Source organism: Mesoplodon bidens (assembly GCF_964165515.1).
Source record: "Mesoplodon bidens genome assembly, contig: HAP1_SCAFFOLD_148, whole genome shotgun sequence".
Taxonomy (NCBI): domain Eukaryota; kingdom Metazoa; phylum Chordata; class Mammalia; order Artiodactyla; family Ziphiidae; genus Mesoplodon; species Mesoplodon bidens.
In genome coordinates this window covers 591547-605857 of record NW_027671355.1, presented here as the reverse complement: position 1 = coordinate 605857, position 14311 = coordinate 591547, and the positions used below count along the sequence as shown (strand labels likewise).

Genomic DNA, 14311 nt, shown 5'->3' with positions numbered 1-14311 from the left:
CAGTGGAGAAACTGGCTTGCTCTTTTTGCCTATAGGCTGACAGAAAGAATCCCACATGAGATCCACAGTTACCAGTTTCTGCTGGGCTCTCCTTCCCATCCAGCCCCCTGAACCCGAAAGAGCTAAGTCTTGTACAATCACTGTGGAAGAGACAGCTGGGGAGCCAGAATGTGACACTGGCAGCTAATGAGAAACCAAACAATGATGCAGCAGTATCTCTGCGGGACAGAGTCTCCCCCCACCTCACCCCGGGCAATCTGCCCACTTCCCAGGTGTAGCTCTAATTCCCAGAGAACACATGGTGGTGGTGGGGCTCTGAAACCATCTTCACCAGACACCACTGCCTGCCTGGATCCTCATCAGATACTAAGGAGGAGAGGAGAGTTAGGGTTTCTCATACAACCTTCCTCCTCTCTATGTTCTGAGCCTTATTCGCCTTAGCTGATAAGTGGAACTTAATTTGGGCCTTTTGATCCTTTATTTTCTCCTTGATGCTGTTCAGTACCTTTTCCAACTCTGTAAGTGTCTGCCGCAGCTCCCGGTTGGTCCGGGATACTTCCACTTCTCTGAAGTTGCTTTCATCAAGGGCTTTCTTCAGCTGTGGGATACAAAGGGACAATTAGAACATTTTAACCTTCCATTCAGTAAGAGAAGCTTATGTTTAGCTGTGTCCCTATATTTTGTTCTCTTTGGACCTTTCTTTTAAGAAGGAGGTTAAGTGATGGGACTTCCCTGGTGGTCCAGTGGCTAAGACTCTGTGCTCCCAATGCATGGGGGCCGGGTTTGATCCCTGGTCAGGGAACTAGATCCTGTGTGCCACAACTAAAGATCCTGTGTGCTGCAACTAAGACCTGCACAGCCAAATAAATAGATATTTTAAAAAGGAGGGTAAGTGAGGCAATAATAAGAAGTAGATTTGTGGAGAAACACTCTCAGTGATTTTCATAATTTTTAACACTAAAGAACACAATTTTTCTTAGAACAGATAATGTAAATGTATGTGCGTCATTTGCTTTCTAAGAGCATGGCTTTGGAATCAGACAGAAGTTAAAATCTCAGCTTCACCACACACTAGTCAAGTAATTTCAGCTAATTAACTTCCCTAAGCTTCAGGTTCATTATTGGAAAAGTATGAGAATAGCCTACTTCATAGGACTCATGTAACTGTTAAACAAGAGGAGGCAGAGAAGGAATATGGAGCCTGGCACACACTAATTGCTCAGTGCTCATTGCTGTGCTTTAAAGGTTTTATTTTTTTTTAAAAGCTTAAGCTCGTCTCTTTCTGTCACTTTTGACCTCATGTATGGAGATGTGAAAATAAATTATATGGAGTTTATGTAAATACACCTGTCAGTTATTGACTATCCTTGCATGTATTTTTACAATATTCCTTTTTTGTCTATTGAGGTATAGTTGATTTATGATATTATATTAGTTTTATGTGTAGGACATAGTGATTAAAAATTTTTATAGATTATACTCCAGTTATTATAAAATACTGGCTATATTCCCTGTGCTGTACAATATATCCTTGTAGCTTATTTACATAGTAGTTTATACTTCTTATGAATATTGCTTTTTGCTTAGAAATTTAAATAAACTTGTCTACTGGAAAAATAACATAGTGATTACTATTGAAAACAAGACAACAGGCCCACAAGGAAGTCACTTATGCTAAACCTTATGTCACCAAACTGAGACTTAATTACAGTTTTGTCTCTCCCAGAAAAGGACTCTTAAACCAGTCAATCAGGAAAGGCCTGATCAGCATTAGGTGAGTAATCTGCCTGAAAGACCCCTGCCATCCCTTAAAGGAAGTAACACTGCTAGTAGTAACTAATCTACTTTTTTGCCTAGTATAACTTCCTTGTTCCTGCTCCCCTCTGCCTATAAATGTCTTTCATTTTATACAACTCCTCAGAGCGCCTTTCTATTGCAATCGATTGCATACTGCCTGACTCAAATTGATTTTTGTTCAAATAAACTCTTAATTTTATTATTCCTCAATTTATCTTTTAACAGTACTGAAATCATTTTACAGAGTTCCCCCTCTTCCTCATATGCCCTTAAATGAGTATCACTGGATTTGTAGGAAGAAGGCACGGCAGCTGAGAAGGAGACAATAGGAGTGTGGTATTCTCTGTGGCTTGTAAGTATTTAACTTGTCAAAGTAAAAAGTCAAAATTGTTACCTTTCTCTTTATTCTTGCTCATTCCCTCAGATCCTAACCTCACACTACAGTGTTAGTCTTTTATTATCACCCAACTAAATTTCTGTTAGATATTCCAACATTTCCTCAATCAGAGCTTTGTCAAAACTGAGTAAGCCCTAAAAACTATCCCTCAAAAGTACCCTGGAAAGCAGTTGTGATGATTTCCATTTTGATTGAGGAAACTGAGACTCAGAAGTGAAGTCATCTGCACAGATAGTAAATTTACACATTGCTAATAAGAGGCAGCGCTGGGAGTCTTAAACAGTGCACCCTGAGCCCACCCCTGCCACTAACTGCTCAAGACATCACACTCATACTGTTCCTTGGTCTCTCCTGCACAAGTTCACCCTCTTTACTGATCCCTGTTAAAAGGATTTAATTTTTAAATATTCTGAACAACTCTCTCTGAATAAAGGTACTTTTAATTTCAGTGTCCATTTTTGTTTCCCACAGAAATTATTTCTATAATATTTTAACACTTATACAGTGCTTTTTCAACTTACAAAGCATCATATAAACGCTTGAATCTGATTTTGTGACTGTGCGCTGTCAAGTGCAATTGCTAAATATGCTAAATTTGGCAAAATACAGACTGGCCACCCCAACCAAGTCTTGGAATTATTTTAATTACTCCCTCCGCTGTGCTTATGATACATTTAGTGTCTGATTTTTCTATTAATTAAAATGGATTTTTGATTTGATTGTTCTCTATTTTCAACAGAAACACTTTGCTTGGCTCTAATCATCTGAAGCCCAGAGTAAATGCTCTAGTTCCCCTTAGCCTCCATGTTTCCAGTTTCTCTTTATTCTTACCTACTCTCCACTGCTAACAGACTAACCGACCTAACATTGTGCTTACAGCCTTCTCAGAAACCTACAGTGCTCTCCTTTTACCTAATACTTTCCATCCAACTTTCTGGGAGTCAAGGCCATCTACCAGCTGGTCTCATCTAAGCTAACCCCCTTTTCTCAGAAATTTCCTAAAGTCTCTGTTCTGATCAAGAGAGGAAAATCCTTTTTCTTTGCTCACATGTCCTATTTATTCCTGTAACTAACTTTCTTCATCCTCTTACATAGAGTGTCACAGCCCTGTCAGCTCTGCCAGTCTCAACCCTGTAGAATTTCGTCAAGCTTCCCCTCTTCTTCGATCACCCAACCAGCCTAAAACAAACTTTCCCTTACTTTTGAATTCCTTTAAAATTGTACACAGCTTCTAGCTATCCAGGAAACATCTTCTGATGTCTTCCTAGTTGTCTCATGTAAAGAGTGGAGATGACAATTAAATAAGGGGTAATTTAGCACGGACCACATCTTCTGCTGTTTTTACTTGTGCCTCTTAGGAGCAGGTAGGTGCATGATGGATGCTAGTTAAGTGAATAGAGGAGACAGGTGATTGGCCATCTGCCTAGCAGATGGCAGTCTCCTCCTTCCCACTCAGTTATTATTCTCCAATGGGAAGGCTGTCACCAAGGCATTCCTTCATTGGGCAGATAACTGTATATCAGAAACTTTTTGTGTGTTAAGTTACAAACAGCATAGTGATGTATCTGGCCTCCTGGCAAAATGGGGATTAGAAGAACCAAAGAACAACTGTAGCCATTCTCGGAAATCCTGTGGCTGGTTCTCCTCTTCAAAGGCATTCACCTAGAGGGAGACTTTTGTCACTTGCCTCCATACCTCAGTCACTTCCCGTTGTGCTGCTTTCCTTGCAGTTTCTCTCTCAATTTGAAACTGCTTCCTTAGAGCATCTATGCGTTCAGCATGCAATTCTGCTTCTATTTTGGATTCTTCACTCATCTGTTCTCTGTTTTGAAAAAGAGACATGATAAATCACCTTTAGAAAACATCTTAGTAGGCGTCATTTACCAATGAGAAGCAGATCAGTCACCAGGTAAAAATCACTGATCTGGAACTCATTAACAGAAGAAGAAATAAGCATTTACCTACAGCATTCAAAAACAAAAAGTTATTCAATATAAAGAGATCCACCCAAAAGAGTGAAACACATACTCTTGTTTTAACCCATACTGAGTAGTCTTGAGCCAGCAACATTTCACCAGAATATAAAATTTGTACAGATTACAAATATGAAAACTACCTTCTTTGCTTTAGCTTATACTTGTCTGCTATACCAGTATGTCCACTACATGAAAGGAATAAAGATCCACATGCACAATGCATTTCCCTTGGGTATAAATTTTCATGGGATGTTATTAATATCTAAATCCTATTTGCCTAGATAAAGTTTAACAAAAAAAACTTTAGTGGGTTGACCTGAACTTGATGGGTTTGACCTCACTAATCTCAGGGAAAAAGTTGAAAACAATGAATGGTTTAGCAGCTGCTTAAATGGAATTATCCCACTCCTGGAGGGGTTATTCCCATCCATCCTTCTGTTTCTACTTTTCCAAATCATGCTTTTAAAGGACACATAAGCTTCTGATAGAAAAGGTTTGGCAGAAACATGTAAGTATCCCTTCCAACTTGGTTTAAAACTTCATGTACAGAAGAAGACTGACACTATATGAGGGAAGAGCTGAAAAGGAGCGTACCCCAGCCAGCTAATATCTGCTCTGCTCAACTATGCCTGCTTCCTTCACATGGCTCTGCTAGGAGTACTAGCTCAATGTAGGGAAAAAGGGTTTAACTGGTTTATGTGAATTAGCCAAACTTTCTCTTCCAGAGGCTCTTCCCTAATTCCACTGTGACTATACTGCCCTTACATGAAGGTTTCCAACTTCCGTAGCTCAAGTTCTTTGCTTTCCAATTTCTCTTGAACAGGATCAAGCTTTGTTTGCAGCTGATGATTTGTCTGGAGAGCTTGCTCCAGGCTCATAGCCAGTTTCCTGTTTTCTTCTCTAGCTACATCTAGAGCTTTTTGTAGAGCCTCCATCTGAAAGAGAGAAGAAAGAAGATTGTTTTTAATTCCACTGTAACAGATACAAGAAGTCCATAACACTCTATATTCACTCTTTAAACGTTGAAACAATAATTATTTGGAACCAGAACCAAAGACTCCAGATGCCTGGAATATATATATGTGAGAACTTATTACAGACAGTCCTTAGGAGACTCGTAGAAGGTGATAGGAAGGGTATGCTCCACTGGTCACTAGAGAGTTTTGGAAAATAGAGCCAACTTACTTATCCTAATTTCTAAGGTTTTAAACCAGTTGAACTCCCCTTCCTGATCCTATGACCCTCTGGTCTCACTGCCTAGAGAGATAAGAACTGGCAACTGTCCCTTGTATATCCTTCTAGAAAAAGCTTTTTATAGGAAATATCTCTATTTTATATGTGTGCATATGTGTAGATACATATTCATGTGTGTATACACCTATAAACATGTGAGTATGCCTCCTTATTAAGTGGGATCACTCTCGCTACTTCTGACTAAAGTTATGTTTTTTTCTAAGCCCTTTAAGTTCACTTGTGCATTAATACATGAAAAGAATGCAGACCATATAAGACAAAGAGAGTTAGGCATAATTATGGTCCTGGTTTGCCAATAAATGGTTCACTGTAAGATCACAGACCCATTTCCCATTTGGAAATATGTCACTGTTCAAAACTCAGACTTGAATGGAAAGGAAATTTACCCGATTGTTTTACTCCATTTTTCCAAAATAGCAATATGCCAATAAAATAAAAAATATCAACGTTATCATCTATAAAAACCTGGCTTCTACCTTACTGTTGTGCTGGGCATCCACGACAAGGATTCTGGACCGCCTCTGGTCCACTTCTGCTTCCAGCTTCTGTACCCGCTGTTGATTTAGAGCCCTGTAAATGAAGGGCACAGGGAGAGTGACCACAGAAAAGTACCATCTAGGAGTGATACCACTGGGAGTTACAGGGCACCTTCCAGGAAGCCCAAATGGCATATGTAGTGGGCTACAGATGCTCAGAATATCTGAGAGTTGGCAGGAGACAATTAGTAGCCTCAGCTTCAGGTTAAGAAACTAATTTTCCTATGGATTAAAACTTGTCCCATTTATGATTCAATTTGGCTTTATATATTAAAGTATCAGTACATGTTAATGACTAACTTATGGGCTGGTAACTTTATACTAAATATATATTACTAGTACAAAAATATATCACCTCTGTATGGACTGGCTTGCTGTTGAGATTTCTGCTTTTTACCCAGAATTTTATTGTGAATAGTAAACAATTTTTAATACCATTCCCTTGACTTTTTTTTTTAAGTTCAGAGGTAATACAGATTCATAATATGTAAAAAAACCAAGCACAATGAAGAATATAAAACTCACTTGTTCTCCCATAACACAGAGGCAATATTCACCACTAATGTATTACAATAGGTCTTACAGGTCTGATTAAACTCAAACCATTTGTTCATTAACCTAAAAGGGAAACTTTTATGTAATTTTTGAAACATTTAAAGGAGTTCACTTACAAAACATGGCTAAAAGTAGTTCTCAGAATGATTCATCTAAAATAAATAAGATACTAATTAATGGATAATTAATTCAAACAGAAGTAGACACTTGGCTTTAATCTTGACAATTATCATTCTGTAGACTCAAGGGCAGGTATAAATGGTGTAGAAAACAGCAAGGATAAAACAGCATATATCACATGAATTTCTAGAATACATACTTATTTACATTGCTACAAAATATGAGAATTTTTGGATATCATTTTTATTTATAATTCCAGATTTTCCTGAATTTGCTAGTTCTTTAAATACCATTTTACTACTTTATTTTCACAAGGGAATCAATAGAAAATGACTGTTTCTTGACTGCACTCTGTTCTTTACTACAACGCTGCAGAATAATACAAGTACAAAGACAGAAAAATAATCTCTGGTACCTTTCTTTCTTGAGGCCTGCAATCTCTGCATCCCTCCGCCCAAGCTCTATTTGCACTTTTTCCAGAGCGCCTTGCATCTTACTGTGAGAAGCCAACACATTCTCCAACATGATTGTAACTTTGCAGTTGTCTTCTTTAGCTTCTGCCAGTTGTTGCTGAAAGTTTCCCACCTAATAGAAAATGAAATAAGACAAAGATATTTGATCCTTTCTGGTTATTTTTCTGCTGAGTCCCATGACTTCTAGAAGAGTATGGAAACCAGGTCCGGTAGAATGCTAAGAGGAATAATTAAAGTATATTTTATATTTATTTTGTTTCTTAAGTTATTTTGACTTTGAAAAAAAGAAAACTAGACCCTAGATCATATGGATCCTATGAAGAGCTCTGCAGTGCATCCTAACTATTGTTGTGTCACAGCACATATATTAACTAGAGACATAAGGACCAACAGCTTCTTGGGTCTAGAGGTGGTCCCAGACTGGCCTGTGCTAGCCCTCCTCAGCTATCTTACCACAGGGTCAGAAGAAGATAACACCATTGAAGCCCATCAGAATTATCTGAGGAAAGAGGACCATAAGTGGAAGCTGCTGAAGAATGATGTGACTCACAGCCCTCTTCAGAGGGGCAAAATCTAGCACCTGCTGTCAAGAATTTTGGGATATTACCCCTCTTCCCACTAAGTACACACACTGTTAAGCAGAAAGCATTTGGTAATTTGACTTAACATAAACTCTTAACAGTGTTATATCACATTAATAATACATAAGTAGGTGGTTATTATTACCAAGGTCAGATGTGTTTCAACAGAAAAAAATAGGACTTTTGATTATTTTAAGACAGGAAGAAAAAAAAACATTGGGAGTTAAATCATGTATTTTTAAAGGAAATATTTTAGAGCTCTTCTAAAGTTATCCTTTCTTTAGGAAAAAAAATCCTCTTCTGATCAATCCTCATTCTGTTTTACTAAAGGTAACAAGTAAAGAAAGAATATGGCTCATGAAAGATTTCAGAAGTGCTTCATTTCAGTAACAGACTTCAGAAAGGATTGATGTCTTGCCTTCTTGTTCTCCCTGTCCTCCAAAGCTTCGAGGTCATGTTTCAACTTCTGACACTCTTTTAGGGCTGCAGCACGACCCTTCACAACTCGTGAGAGCTCAAGTTCTTTCTTTTCAAGAATGGATTTCACCTTAGTAGAAAAAAAGAAATGATAAATGATTCTCCCAAAGCACAGCCAATCAGCAATTAGAATAAGACACAGCAATTTAGAAACCAAATTTAAAATGTTTAATTAAATATGCTCATATATTATTGTAAATAAAAACTAGCTTTAGTAGCTGTTTTTCCCCTTAAAACTACAAAGCAAAAAAATCTGTTAATAAACATGGGCAAATCTCTAATATATGTCAATCTCTATGGCAGCGCAGAATGAAGGTAAGGGAGATGAGACAATGATGCTAAGATGAAAAACACGGGAGAAACTGATTATCACAGAATTTGAAAATATAACGTAAATTAATCTCATAAAAGCAAAGGTGAATAACTAGATAGTGTCAAGAAAATAGTGTTACAGAAGTGTTCTAAATACTGTCCTAATCCTAATTAGAAGTATTCGACTTTTACAAATCTGAAACACTTTTAGTATATCTACAGAGTTGTTTCAGATTCATCATACTATTCTAAATACTACTCTTTTAAAAATATTTTATCTTGAAATACAGTCACAGGAGTTTACAAAATTAGTGCAGAGTCCCCATGCACTCATTTCCCTGCTTCTAATGATGACATCTTATATTGTAGTTCAACATTAAAATCAGGAAATAGACTTTAATGAGAAAAACTACACTACAAAACTTACAATTTTCAGTTTTTATTTTTTATTCAGTACACGGGTCTCTCATTGTTGTGGCCTCTCCCATTGCGGAGCAGAGGCTCCGGACATGCAGGCTCAGCGGCCATGGCTCACGGGCCCAGCCACTCCGTGGCATGTGGGATCTTCCCGGACCGGGGCACGAACCCGCATCCCATGCATCGGTAGGCGGACTCTCAACCACTGCGCCACCAGGGAAGCCCTTCACCATTTTTTTTAACCTGCATTCATCTGTGTATGCACACATGCACATAGCTCTATGTAATTTGACCCCATGCACATATTCCTGTGGTCACGACAACCAAGATACAGAACTGCTCCACTGCCGCAAACAACTCACTTGTGCTACTTCTCTGTGTTCACACCCTCCCCCAAACTCATCCCATGCCCCTGGCAACCAGTAATTTGTTCTCTATCGCTACTGTTTTTGTCATTTCAAGAATGTTATTTTAAACATTTAAAAATAATTAATTTTAGTAAAATACATTCACATTTTTTAAAACAGCCTTACTGAAATATAGTTGAAATACAATAAGCTATGTATATTTAAAGTGTACAATATTGATATATGTATAAACCATAATCATGATAATGAACACTTCCATTATCCCAAAAGTTCCCTTATGCCTTTTTGTAATTTCCCCCACTTCTATATCTCCCTGTTCCTACACATCCACCCAAGGCTACCACTCACCTCTTTTCTGTCACAATCAATTCACTTTTATTTCCTAGAATTTTATAGAAATGAAATCACATTTGATGTACTCATTTTTGAATGATTTTCCACTCAGCACAATTATTGTGAGATTCACTCACTCTTCTTTATATATCAATACTTCTTCCTTTCTGTTGCTGAACAGTGTTCTGCTGAACACTGGAGTTGTTCCAGTTTTAAGCTGTTACAAGTAGAGCTGCTCTGGGCAGTGGTATACAGATCTTCGTGTAGATATATGCTTTCATTTATCTTTGGTGAATGCATAGGAGTGGACTGGCTGGGTTGTATGGTAGTAGTATGTCTCACTTTTAAAGAAACTACCAAACTATTTTCCAGAGTGGCCGAGCGATTTTACATTCCCTTCAGCAATGTATGAGAGTTCCTCCACATCTTCACTAACACTTGGGGTAATCAGTTTTTCAATCTTAGACATTCTAATAGTGTGTGGTAGTACCTCACTGCAGTTTTAATTTGCATTTCCCTAATGACTGATGTTTAACATCTTTTCAGGTGCTTATTTATCATCCGTATATCTTTTTTGGTGAAACGTGTGTTCACCAAATAAATAAAATACTTTGCGCCTTTTTTTTCCAGATTGTTTTTCCTTCTTAGTGAGTTTTGAGAGTTTTTAATAAACTGTGGAGACAAGACCTTTATCAGATATGTGATTTGAAAATGTTTTCTTCCCCCAGCCTGTAGCTTTTCATTTTCTTAACAATGTCTTTGAAGAGCATACGTTGTCAATGTTCCATTTTTTTCCTTTATGGATCATGCTTTTGATGTCAAATCTAAGAAATCTTAGTGTAATCCAAGATCACAATGGTTTCATCCTATGTTTCAGAAGTTTTACAGTGTTAAGTTTTACCTTTAGGGCTTTCATCCATTTTGAGTTAATTTTTATATATGGTAAGAGGTATGGATCAAAGGTATTTTGTTGTTGTTTTTTGTTTGTTTTTTTCTGCATATGATACCCAATTGCTTTAGCACATTTGTTGAAAAGACCATCCTTTCTCTACTTTTACTTCTGTTGAAACTAAAATGTTCATAAAATTTTTCTGGATGGGTAGCACATTCACATTACTCTTAAGGTACAAAAGGATAAAGTGAAAAATCTCCCAGCCACCCAGCTTCCTTCCTCGAAAATAATGTTGCCAATTTATTACGATTCATTTTAGAGAGACTCTATTCAAAAGTGAATACATATGTATACTTCATCGCCCCAACCCTTTTGCACACAAATAGTAAAATACTCTGTATGCTCTTCTGAACCTTGACTGTTTTAACCTAATAATAGATATGTTATGATTAAGATAAATATATCTTCAAACAGTATTCCAAACTATGGATATACCATGATTTATTTAGCCAGCCTCTTACTGATGGACTTTTGGTTGTTTCTAGTCTTTTGCTAATAACAAACAATACTTCAGAAAGTAACCTTGTAAACATGTCTTATGTACAAGCTAGTGTATCTGTAGGAAAGAGTACAACTGTGGGTGTAAAGTGATAAACAAAGCCAAATTGTCCTCCACAGGAAAAGGGCACTCCAAACAGCAGCAAAGAAGAATGCCTTTTCCCCACATCTTCCTCAATATTATACTTCCTTATAACTTTTAACCTGTAACGTTAAAAATACTTTAACGTCTTCTGTAAGGATTCAAGAATAGTACAAAAGATGCTAACTTATAAGGTTTTGAAAACCTATTGGATTTTGTTCTAGAAAAGCACATTAGGAAGAATATAGTTTGTATAATTTTACCAGTGCTTATAAATTATTTATAAAAATGAAAAGGCCACTAGCAAAAGTGCTTACAGGAAGGGTCTAAATTGTAGTTAACTCTGGAAGACAAGCTATAGTACTTTCTATTTTTAAATACCAAACAAAGATGGATGCTCTAGTCAGTTTTCTTTGGGAAGTATTTTCCAGTGTTCAAGTTCTCAGGGCTTCTATTTATGTATTTCTACTTGAAAATCAGGCTTTCCCCATTTTACTGTAAATGTTAAGACTATTAGCATTAATTTTTAAAGTGAAAATTAGATTAAAAATCTCAATGGTTACTCTTAAGCCAAATATGACATTTCTGTGTCCAAATCAAAAACTAAGTATGCAATAGCCAGAATGATGGTTTTGATCTACATCATCAGTTTTTGCTGTTTGTGAAGAAGTTCTTTCCTTGTTGTTACTCACACCTCCGAACGTTATCTTTCTAGATGTTACTACTTTTCTTCATTGTCGTATAAATCTGAAATTTCCTTATGATTTAATTTGTGGCCTTCACTTACCGAATCCCGGTGAAGAAAATTTGGGGACTCATCATTTTTTAATGGTCTTGAGGCAAGAATGTCTATTTTACCTTCCAGTCTTCCCTCCATGGTTTTAATGGCATTCAAAAGAGTCTTTAGAGAGATCCCAGAGTCTCCAATCTCCTGAGAAGACCTCACAGAAGTCAGGGTAGGTGCAAAGGTCACATGGTGTGTAGGGTTTGGCCTAACACTGGGCAAAACAACTGATGAACTTCGTTCCTTTACAGTGTTGACACGGGGCCTATGGCTTTAAAGTAATTTTGAAGATGCAGGCCTCTCTGGAGACTTCCTCCTTCTTGGAAGCATCAGCAATTTAAAAAGACAAAATCAACTAAACCTAGAATTATTTTTCAGTGAGTGCCCCCTTTACTATGAGACACAACACAACGTTCTAAATGAAGCTGGGGTGGAAAATATACTTTAAAATGTGTTCCTTTGCTTTCAGAATGAAGAAAATACTAGTGTAAAGTATGTCCTCATGAAGAAACAAAGCAGATCTAATGAGGTCCCCTTTACCAGTATAGTCAGATTGTTAGAACCCATTTGAAGACACATTCTAGTTGCTTGGTTACCAAGGGTATACATACACAAACGTTATAGTTAAAGAAGTTACACATGCTTACACTGTTAAAAATTCAGAATAAATAATGTGATAAATTTGTAAATCATTGTTAATAGTCTCAGTAGTCTCAGTCTCAATAGCCACCATGCTAACAAGTAAGCACCTTCACTACTAATACCTCCTTCAAGTGCACTATTGCAAGTATATCTTGTTGGCAATGAGTTCTGCATTCGCCTGTAATTAAAAACCCCAAGATACTTGTTCCTCACCTCTGCCAAAAGTTTTAAGGTTCAAATTAAAAAAACACTTCCTCTATGATAGAGATTCTCGATGCTTTCATCATGATGATGTCCCCTATGCATGCTCACAATACAATCTATTTTGTTTCTGAAAGGCATAACCTTCTATTCTATAATAAAGTCTGCCGAGTACATTCCTAATCCTGCAATTAGAGCATGCAAGTTGAATGTCCCAATACTGCTTCAGGCATCTTTATGAACTCTTCTGTGGTTGAGTGGAACCTTGTACATCGAGGGTGTTTAAAATATTTTTGATAAATTGAGTCAAGTGAGAGAATATTCATCTTTCTGGGATCATACGGTGAGGTGGGGAGAAAGTCACCAATTTCTTAAAAGCTAATTAAAACAACATAGAAGCAATCTGTTTTATAGCTATTAATCACACCTGAGCATATTTGCCCTCTAGTGCCTTATTCAACTTGCGTAGATGGTTGTTCTGTGAACTGGTTTCAGTAAAAGGATGTAGTTGTTCTTCTAGCTCCTTAACTTTTGTCTAGAGGGAAAACAGAAGAATAAAAAAACAAGTCTCATTAAAGAAATATATACACACACACACACACACACACACACACACACACACACACACACGCCAAAACAGAAAAAAAAAGATGTCACAAGTTTTGCAGAAAAAAATCACAGAAAATCCTTAAAACTTGTAAAAAGCGATCCTGTTTTTCTAATGATGCTATTTCAACTAAAATAGCTATTTCAACAAATAAAATAGGCTATAGCCCTATACATGTACTGAGATAATTCATTTGGTTTATAGCATTTATGGAAACTCCAAATTAACATGACTCATGAATATAACAGTGAGACTTTGTGGGTAAAATATTTCAATTTTAAAGAAATTGTGGTATCTAGTATTCAAAACCCTTTCTGAGTACGGATGATTAGAATTGTCAATATGTAAGGAGACAAGAGTCTTGTGTTTACCCACAGAGAATTACGCAAGTTGAATTAACAGAATTCTTAGAGGCTGGATTATATTTGAAAACTAACTCATAAAGCTGACTACTCACATCTTTCACTTTAAAGAAAAGATGATTTGGGGGAATAAAATCATTAATATTTACTCACAAATCTCCAAATTGTGTGTTTTTCTACATTTTCTTCCTCTTATTCCCAACCCTCTCAATACAAATCGACACTTAACATTACTGAGCTTATCTCTGAATCAGAAAAAAAATTCATCCAAAATTTTTAATTTAAATCAACCTTTTCCTCTCTCAGTATCTTTTCTTGTTTCCCACCTCTGAAGGGCAAACTCCTCTTGGTTGTAGCTACTGATTGTTTTCAAGAACTGTTAAAATTTGAGTGCTAATACTTCATTTTTTTTAGAAAGGCTACATGAAAACACATTTTGTCTTAGCAAATCTCTCTTGTTCCATCAGCAGAATCCTTTTTCTCATCTTTGCCTGTTTCTGGTGCTCTTTTCCACAGTGTACAGTATAAAACATGTTCCGTGGCTCCCCCTTAAGTGTATTCACTTAAGGTTCAGAATTAGAATGGCT

At 36.9% G+C, this 14311-nt stretch overlaps 1 pseudogene across 1 annotated transcript in view; it reads right to left on the bottom strand.

Annotated features, from left to right (window-relative positions):
- The window catches only part of LOC308611531 (coiled-coil domain-containing protein 150-like), a 52234-nt pseudogene extending 39992 nt beyond the window's left edge, over positions 1-12242 (bottom strand). The window contains exons 1-6 of the transcript in view: positions 11916-12242; positions 8108-8236; positions 7051-7220; positions 5901-5994; positions 4936-5105; positions 3890-4016 (exon numbers count right to left, since the gene is read on the bottom strand). The product of the transcript in view is annotated as a coiled-coil domain-containing protein 150-like (transcript). The remainder of the gene's footprint in view (positions 1-3889; positions 4017-4935; positions 5106-5900; positions 5995-7050; positions 7221-8107; positions 8237-11915) is intronic.
- Between the last annotated feature and the right edge of the window lie 2069 nt (positions 12243-14311).